The sequence below is a fragment of the Halictus rubicundus genome, unplaced genomic scaffold (assembly GCF_050948215.1).
Source record: "Halictus rubicundus isolate RS-2024b unplaced genomic scaffold, iyHalRubi1_principal scaffold0352, whole genome shotgun sequence".
NCBI lineage: Eukaryota > Metazoa > Arthropoda > Insecta > Hymenoptera > Halictidae > Halictus > Halictus rubicundus.
Genome location: NW_027488893.1, coordinates 225975 through 234967, shown reverse-complemented (window position 1 = coordinate 234967; position 8993 = coordinate 225975). Strand labels below are relative to the sequence as shown.

The window sequence follows — 8993 nt, the reverse complement described above, 5'->3', positions numbered from 1 at the left end:
AACCAATGTACGGTATAATGTCTTGCCAGCGTAACAGAGGTATAGTGATTATAATTGGTATCAACGTCACGCGCCATGAATCAAGAACGGCGCGCTGTAACGAAGAAAAGTGGCTTTCCTCGGGGCAGAGTATTTTCCAGGATGCACCCATTAATGGATTAAGATGGAACATTCCGACTATATATTCTTTTAAAAGCGCAATAACAGAATGTATTAAATTCCACGGACATTAAATTCTCATTCATTCATACTCGCATCCTTCTCCATTAAACCCGACTTCGCTTTAATCAACGTCTGAGGATATTCACGGAAGAACGGACGCGGCTTCTTCAGCGGCCAACGGGCCAGAACTCGACGGAATGCTGTGCCATCTTGTGCGATAGGCGTGTTAGACCTTGTTGTTAAATCCTGGCGCTAGACTGCTTCACTATCTTACATACTTCAGCAAATAAAAATTTAGAAATCTGAGAAATCGGGGTTTCAAAAAGGAAAACGGTGCTTATTCGGATAATTATTTAGCGATTATCTTAGGTACTAGACTCTTAGAGTATTTAGACTTTATTATTTATTTATTTACTGTTAGTGAAGACTTCGAAAAGCTGAGTTATGTTTTCACAAAGCTCGCAAGAATATCGATGAGCCAACATAGACAACAGAAGTTAACCTGCTAGACTCAACACAACTAATAATCTAGCAGAAGCAACCGGATAAAGGCATTGAGAAGCCAGATCAAAGCAAACCATAGTTAAAGAAGAATATCCAATCGCTTACGTCTTCACAACATCCACGGCTGATGATCAAACCTCGGAGGAGCTACCCAGAAGAGTTCAATTGTACGCTGCGCGAAGCAGAAGACGGAGGATGATGGCTTGAATACACCCAGGGCCTACGGACACCACGATGCCGGCCCTGTCCGGTAAATTAAGCAGCCATTCAACGGAATTCGACGGCGAGAATGTTTCTCGACTTGTTTGCTTAAACGCACAATACGTCGCTACTCCGCGAGGATGAATCGATCGAGCAGCGTAACGAGGCGCCACAAGGATTCTGACGGTCGAACAGGCGATTGCTACACGTCTGATCACAATGGGACACGGGATCCGTGCTGACCTAACTCGGGCCTAACCCTTGAACAATGGTATTCAAGTCTGCGACGACCGTGCAGCTTGAAACTGTTTATCCGCGACGTGTTTCAAAAAATCGAGATTTCGTTATCTATCGACCTGAGATCGTTCGAAGTTCCAGGATTCTCGAGATCAAACAATCCGCGGCCTGTTGACGAAACAAAAGCACAACTTGGTCGACAGAAAATCGACAATCTTACAGCAACACTTGGCAAAAAACTAAATAAATCGACAAGGAGCACTCGAGTCTAGATTCGCCGCAGAGTCTCCGAAAGACTCGGCTGGTATCCAACAAAATCAGAGGCTCCTCCGGGGCTCTTCAAAATCAATATTTACACAGCCGAATGGTGGTGCTCGCGCAGAGCCGAATGGTCCACGTCATCGAGATAATGCCCATTCGATTCGACGGGAGCCCGACGGCGTCCGCAACAACTCAGATCTCCAAGCGAGGAACATCGTCACGCCGTTAATCCGTGTGTCCCAGCGTCGGGACCCGAAGGACACGCGCGTTACAACGGCTCCGACCGCGTCACGGTCCTTTCAAACCGTTCGCAGGGATCGTTATTCCTTCGATTCCTTTCTACGCGCGGGTTCTCCTTTTCCCCCCCTGCTCGTCCTCTTTCACGGGGGGGAACGTGCCTCGGTGTCTGATCCGCGGATCCGACCTTGTGACGCAACCGGGACACTCGAAACGCTCTCGGGATAGGCGAAAAGCAACCCCCGGTGCTCGTCGCGCACCCCTCCTCAACCCACCCCCTATTTTAACGGGACTGATTGACTCGACGAGACCGGGGAGAAGTGTCGGACGTGTTTCTGGCTGAAGGCATCGTAATTACGGGTATCTTTTATAGGCAGGAAGGAGATATTTATACAGCCGACGTACGGGATGATCGAGGAGGCCCCGGGATGACGGGACCCTTTCCCGTATCCCCGGAGATCCGCCGAGGGATACGTCCAGCTCCCCCGGTCCCTTCTTCCTTCTGCTCTTCTTCAGCCTCTTCGACGTCGCGGGATCGCATTATTCCGAAACCGAAACTGGCCATACCTTCTCACAGCTAACGCGGAGTTCTTGAACGTACAAGAACCGTGACCTGGGTCTTGAAGAGCAATATTTCCAATGTTTCACAAAATTTAAATAAACCATCTAAATATGAAATATCGGATTATATATGATTATGCGGGATCGCATTATTCCGAAACCGAAACTGGTCATACCTTCTCACAGCTAACGCGGAGTTCTTGAACGAACAAGAACCGTGACCTGGGTCTCGAAAAGCAATATTTCCAATGTTTCACAAAACTTAAATGAACCATCTAAATATGAAATATCGGATTATATATGATTATGCGGGATCGCATTATTCCGAAACCGAAACTGGTCATACCTTCTCACAGCTAACGCGGAGTTCTTGAACGAACAAGAACCGTAACCTGGGTCTTGAAGAGCAATATTTCCAATGTTTCACAAAATTTAAATAAACCATCTAAACATGAAATATCGGATTATATATGATTATGAGGGATCGCATTATTCCGAAACCGAAACTGGTCATACCTTCTCACAGCTAGAATCCGAGTTCTTGAACGAACAAGAACCGTAACCTGGGTTTCGAAAAGCAATATTCCAATGTTTCACAAAATTTAAATAAACTATCTAAACATAAAATATCCACCGGAGGGTACTGTCATAGAACTTCCACGCAGGGTACGAGCAAAGCTGAACAAATTCCCGGGGGAATTTCGTGCTCGCGTGTCGACGACACCGGCCCGTGCAACGAAATTTCGGCTCCGCCGACCAATTGGTCGCGGGTTGTCGCGAACGAAGCCGTTCGCGAAGACGTGGGTGCGTTGTCGGGGTGCGGAACAGCCCGAGAAATAATCCCCGACGCTCATAAGCAGCGTGTCACATGCAAGCGCGTTGTTGCGGGAGCGGATGTGTTCGCCGCGCTGAGAACAGGTGGTGCCTAAAGGGCGGCGAGATTTGTAGTTTCATTAGGCAGCGGCTGCTGCTTATGACGCCGGGCCCCGGTTGTCTACAACCACTTACATCGCTACTTACCTGCGTCGTAAGTAACCTATCTCCCCCGGTTCTACGGCCGCGTCGCGCAAAAACTCCGCTTACGCAAGCCTACGCGCGCACCTAACGCTCTGACTATGTTATTTAGGGACGGGGAACGAGGTGTGCAGCCTGCGTGTGCTTCGAGACCGTAATCGACGCGCTGCTACGTCCTAGAATGGCGTTGATAAAGGGAACAGGCTCCCCTAAGCGAGAAGAAAAATCTTCTTCGTGAGTTCGTACGTTTGCTCGATGTCTGCTTGAGCTTCAGTATTAAAATGGATCTGGAGATGCGTTTGGATAATTTTTTTAGTAATATCCTAGCACTTTTACCATTTTTTCCCGTAGGATTACTTCAGATGGCATCTGTACGTTTGATTACAGTATTAAAATGGGAGGGTCTACATTCAATTCGAAGGTGTTGCATTATTTTCAGATTATATTCCAATTTCGAAATTGCAACAGTTCCCCTAATCCTCGTGAACCCAGTAAATCGCGACTCTTCTGAAAGAATCGTTCAGCAAATCGCGACTGTTCTGAAAGAATCGTTTGGCAAACCGTGAAACAAATGGAACGCCCAGGATGTTTGAACTTCCGGGGCAGCAATGAAGGATATTATATCGCGTCGTTATCCCCATATTTTAGCAGAACATTTCTCGGCATCCTTAGCCCGCTTTGAGGGTCGCCGATCCGAGTGCCCCCCCGGAGGGGGGCGGAGAGGGTAGGGAGGGCGCGGGGGTCTCCCCCGCGCCAACGTGTGCCCCCGGTTGTGGGGGGCGGAGTGGGGTTGGCGCGGGGCGTTCCCCCGCGCCCTGTTATGCCCCCACCATTGGGGGCGGCGAACTTGGGGGCCCGGGGCGTGAGCTGACCCGGGCCTCCGGGGGGGAGCACAGCTCCCCCCGTGATAGGCCGACACCCCCCGGGTTAGTTTCCCGGTTTGGGGGGGTGTCGGTCCGTCCCTCCCCGAATGGGGAGGGGGATCCGTGGGGGGTACTGGGTGAGGAAGGGTCGGGGCGTGCCGGATCACGCCTCCGACGGCCCTTCCTTCCGGTGGCGGCGTCTTCTTGCCTCGGCCGGGGCTGGTTCCCTCGGGATACCGGCTCCGAGCGGGGCACGAAGACTCCGGGAGCTGTGGGTGGACCGAGCTGGGACTCGGGAAACCCAATCCGAAGGCTCCAGGGATGGGGACACCGGGCGGGTACCTCCGCCCGGGGTCTTATAGCGTAGGCAGTGGGGGAGGTTAACCCCTCCCCCGGGGCATGATGATAGCTGGGAGGTGTCCTGTTGAGTACTCGCGTGATCCACGCACCTCCCGTGTAGCTTAGTTGGGCGTCAGGTTTTAGTGGGTAGTCTCCGGGGGCTCCGCCCCCCGGAGAGAATCCCACATAACCCCGGCTTCCCCCAGGGAGTCGGGGTATGTATAAAACATTTCCTCACGATAAAAAAAAAAATAAAAAAAAAGGGTCGCCGATCCGAGGAAGATCCCGCCGGGTGCTCTTTATTATTTCCAGGTTCCTAGCGCAGATCAATTCCGGGGATCCGGGTAGATCCTCAAAAAATGGCGGTTCGAAAGTTTTCAGCTTCCCGGGGACCGCAAAATTGGCTTTCCAGCGTATCCAGCTTGGAAAAGTTCGTCCAGGATTGGCCGTGGAGCGGCTGCTAGGGTCAGGTGAGAGCGCGGGGAAGAGATTCCGAAGAAGTTCGCCAAATTGCGCGACGATCTCGGGGAAACGACATTCTCCTCGCGTGTTCCGCACCTGAGCCCCCGGCCGCCATCGTGAAAACTTTTTGATGCCGGTGTCACGTAGGCTAGTAGCGACCTCCCCGCGTAACCCTCGCGGACGCTTCGATTCCGCATTCATGCGTTCCGCACGAAAAAAGATGCAGATGGCATTCGCATAATACGCGGCGGGGAAAGGGCAGCTGCTGCGATCCGGCCGATTTTACGGAACGATCTGAATACACACGGTCCAACCTCTTCTCACGCGTCAACGGGCACGAATCGCGCCGCCATTGTGTCCTCTTGTCGCTCAATTAGCTGTACCGTTAATCCGTTGCCACTTGCGCACGCTGGAAATATTTTATACGAGACGCGGACGGCCGAGGGAACCCGAGGCTCGGTGTTCCTGCGTTTCTCCAGAGTTGTAAACGGGTTTGCTATCGATTTTTAATAGCGACTCCACTGACATGTGCTCATTAGACTGCGGATTTTTATGCAAAATGGACATTTTAAAATTTGGAATTCTTTAAATTTTAGAAATGCATCAAATTCTGCTCGGCAGATTTCGCAGCAGACCTAATAATCCCTCGAAAGCATACGCTTAAGGTAAATACTTCATTGTAAACTGCTGATTGGACACAAGTCGAAGCGGGCAATTTCGAATCCGCCCTTTATCTTTAAATCCAAACGAAGCATCGGTTCGCCAATTCCAGGCTGAACCCCCTACAGTAACGTCTCTTTCTTTAATTGAAGTTCACCGGGGAGGTCGCGATCTTAATTCCGAGCAAGGTCGCCCGATTAATCGGCCCGAAGAATGTAAAATTCGCCGAGCCAGGGGCGGACGGGGTGGCAGAAGGGGGTTGGAGAGACGGCGAGCGAGTTAATTTCATAGCTGATCACCCCGGGTAATCCGAGCAGGGGCGGCACCAGTGATGCGGAAAACAAAGCTGCAGGGTGCGACGAGTCACCCTACCAAGCTTTTCCGAGTCGTATGTCATAAGTGCTTCCGCGCTAGATTCATCATCTTAGCCGAGCAGCTTCCACCGGGGTTATCCAGTTTTTCCACCCTTGTCGACGACGCTAGACGCCCGGTGACGGGGATTATTCTGCTTGAACCGTCGCCGAACCTTTCTTTGCCGTGTGTAACAAATCTTTCGACCGAGAATATCCTGCCCTCGCTTTTTCCATTCTTTCCCGATACCGAACATTGTACTCCCCCCGGAAGAATCTGTTCCATTCCGAAATCGTCAATGAGATTGCCGATGAGAATATTTGAGTGATTACTAACCCTTTGCACTCGAAGCTATTTTAACTCCGAAACGAAACATTTCTTCAGACCTAGAATATTTCCTTTCTATATATCTTTTTTATTGTACACATACGAAAATGGTGCAATTTACTCGTACAATACTGAAATGTTTAGTAATTTACTGAATACAAACAAATTTAATAACGTGATCAATATTTTCAGTAATGATACAGCAATTTTTAGTTTCGCCTTACAGTCACCATTCGAGTGCTAAGTAGATTTTTATGCAGAATAATAAGAATATTCTAATAGCTAATTTATTGGATAGTTGTATGAGGTCTAATAAAAAGATCAACCTTGATAACTAAGAGACTATGAAATTATTAAATTTCCCGACCTAGGGTTCTTCGAACATCTCTCTTCGCCAACTATCCTCCAGACTGATCTTACAAGTAAAAGAATAGAAATTGCCAGGGATGAACCAAGAAGAAAAGGGATTTCCGGCAACAGAAAATAGCACGTGTACACTCGGAGGATCGCGAATGACCGAGTAGCCGTCCATATTTCCCGGCATTCGACCTCGATTTTCATCCCCGCGTGTTCGCATCGTGGGGGTGGCAGCGGCCGGAGGGGTTGCAGCGGGATCGAGGAGGGTGAGATTGCCGTGCGAGCGGATTGACCTCGCGATTTGACGCTCTGCAAACGCTCCGGCCAATTATCTGCAGCCTCCCCCTTTTTCGGATTTCATGCCCATTGTGCGCACCCACCCCAGCACCCCCGGGGATCGCGCCGACTCGCCTCTGTCCACTTTTGCGCGTCCCCGCACCGTTTTCGTTAGTCTTTCGCCATTTTTTTGATGGATAAAGAGCTGCGAATTCTCACCGAACCGAGCTGCTTCCAACGAACCAGAGAAAATAGACTTTTATTTAACTTCCATTCTTTACAAACGACCTGCACAATTTTTATTTTGCATAAAGATGCAGACTACCGGTCAGTAACATTTTGTTTTTCAATGAAATAGCTGACGAATATTTTTTCGATTTCATACGTATAGATATTTCAAAATTTTAAAGAGAATTGTGAAGAAATGTAAGTATGAAAACCTGATTGGACAACTCTGCGCTGCAAGCTCAATACAACCGCCAAAGTTGTACAGAAGACAGTACGTATACAACAGAAGCAACACTGGCATATTATTCTAGACATCATCGGGAACCCCGAAAGAATTCATAACCGTCCCGAAACTGAGAATAACAGGCGATGGGCCAGCAACTAACCGTCCGCCAACAAGGAAAGTATACGTGTCGCGCTCGCATAAGCAAATATTAACAGAATGCTTCACCCTCGCCGGGACACGGCGATGCTTGCGCATTCGTCACTTCTCGGGGTGCATTATGGGCCCGGCACACCACGGCGTCGATTCTCCTCGACGGGACACAAGGAGTCGTTCTCTCCTCTATCACGCGTGTCTATTATGCGTCCATAGAGGTCCGCGAGAAAGATACACACCGGCTCCCCGGTAATCTGGCGTGCTCTTAGGGTGGATTCGTCGTGGTATTGCCACTCCGATAAATAAATCAACTCGTAAGCAGCCGGCATTAGGGTGCTGCGGTGTGTACGCGACTCACGCCCCACGAATACACCCCCCTGCAACCCCCTCGATTCTTTCCTCCCAAACGATGCCACGGCGAGCAGCGACAAAAGCCTGGTCAAAATCTGTGCTATTTTTTAATTTTTGAAAACGAGATGAAAAGAACTATGCAATGGCATCTACCGTTTTAAAAGATAAGAATGAATGAAAAATAAAAAAAAAGTGTGCCAACAACACGCGGTATTCCCAGGCGGTCACCCATCCAAGTACTAACCACGCTCAACACTGTTTAACTTCGATGATCGGACGAGAATCGGTTTTTTCAGTGAGATATGGTCGTTGACACTAGTACATGTTAAAAACTGAATAATAATCCACTTAAGATTCCGTTTCGCTTCATTATGGGCCCGGTCTTCGTAGATTCGCGATAAGGTAGAGTGACCACGTTACCGACAAAAATAGGCGAAAAATGGTTTTACGTGCATCAACTTTTCGTCCTTACAGAAGAATATTTTGTCGCTGGTAAAGGGCTCATTCGAAAGAGGAAGGTTCAATCTACTGCGCGCTGGTTAGGAGCTGCCGAGATAATGCAGATATTGGGTAATATAATTGTTAGAAGTAGGCCAAAATTTGACGATGTGCATGTCGTGGAATGCAAGCATTTTTATGCCATTGGATGAGTTTTCTGAACTCTGAATGAAAATATCTAAAGCTACAAATTGAGTTGTATTTTGTCATGATTCTCAGCGAAATACAGCGAAAAACTTGAAGCACGTTTCTGGCGTCAAAATTCATAATATCGATAATACAAAGCAAAAAATGTGACAGGTTTAGTCACAGACTTATTAAGACCCGTCGGATCAAGGCCAAGACGGATCTTAAGTCTGTGTCTGAAGGCTGTGAATGGAAATTATTAATTAAAAAGTCACGTGACTATCCCGGGCCCTTAAGGAATGATTAATTGAAAGTTAGAAGAATTTTTGGGGAACAGCAAGACGATCGCAGGTTGTAGCCTAGTCGTCGCGACACAAGATTATCGACTGCAAATTATTTTCAGTTGGCCACTCGTTAACGCGAACGCTGCTCGTTGCCAGGCGGACAAGAGATTTCAGCGAGCGGCGGGCACGGCGCGGCGCGGCGGGCATATCTCCTCGCGTGTTCATGAATAAAAGCGCGAGTAGACGGACAGAGCACGGGGCATTAGCGGAATAAAACGGCCGTAATACCGACTGTGTTCAACACGCTCGACGGTT

The 8993-nt window shown here is 48.9% G+C and overlaps 1 non-coding gene across 1 annotated transcript; it reads right to left on the bottom strand.

The window, feature by feature from the left end:
• Positions 1–7965: 7965 nt before the first annotated feature.
• Positions 7966–8084, bottom strand: LOC143364227 (5S ribosomal RNA). The gene has a single exon (XR_013084041.1). It is a non-coding gene; the product is annotated as a 5S ribosomal RNA (ribosomal RNA).
• Positions 8085–8993: the final 909 nt, after the last annotated feature.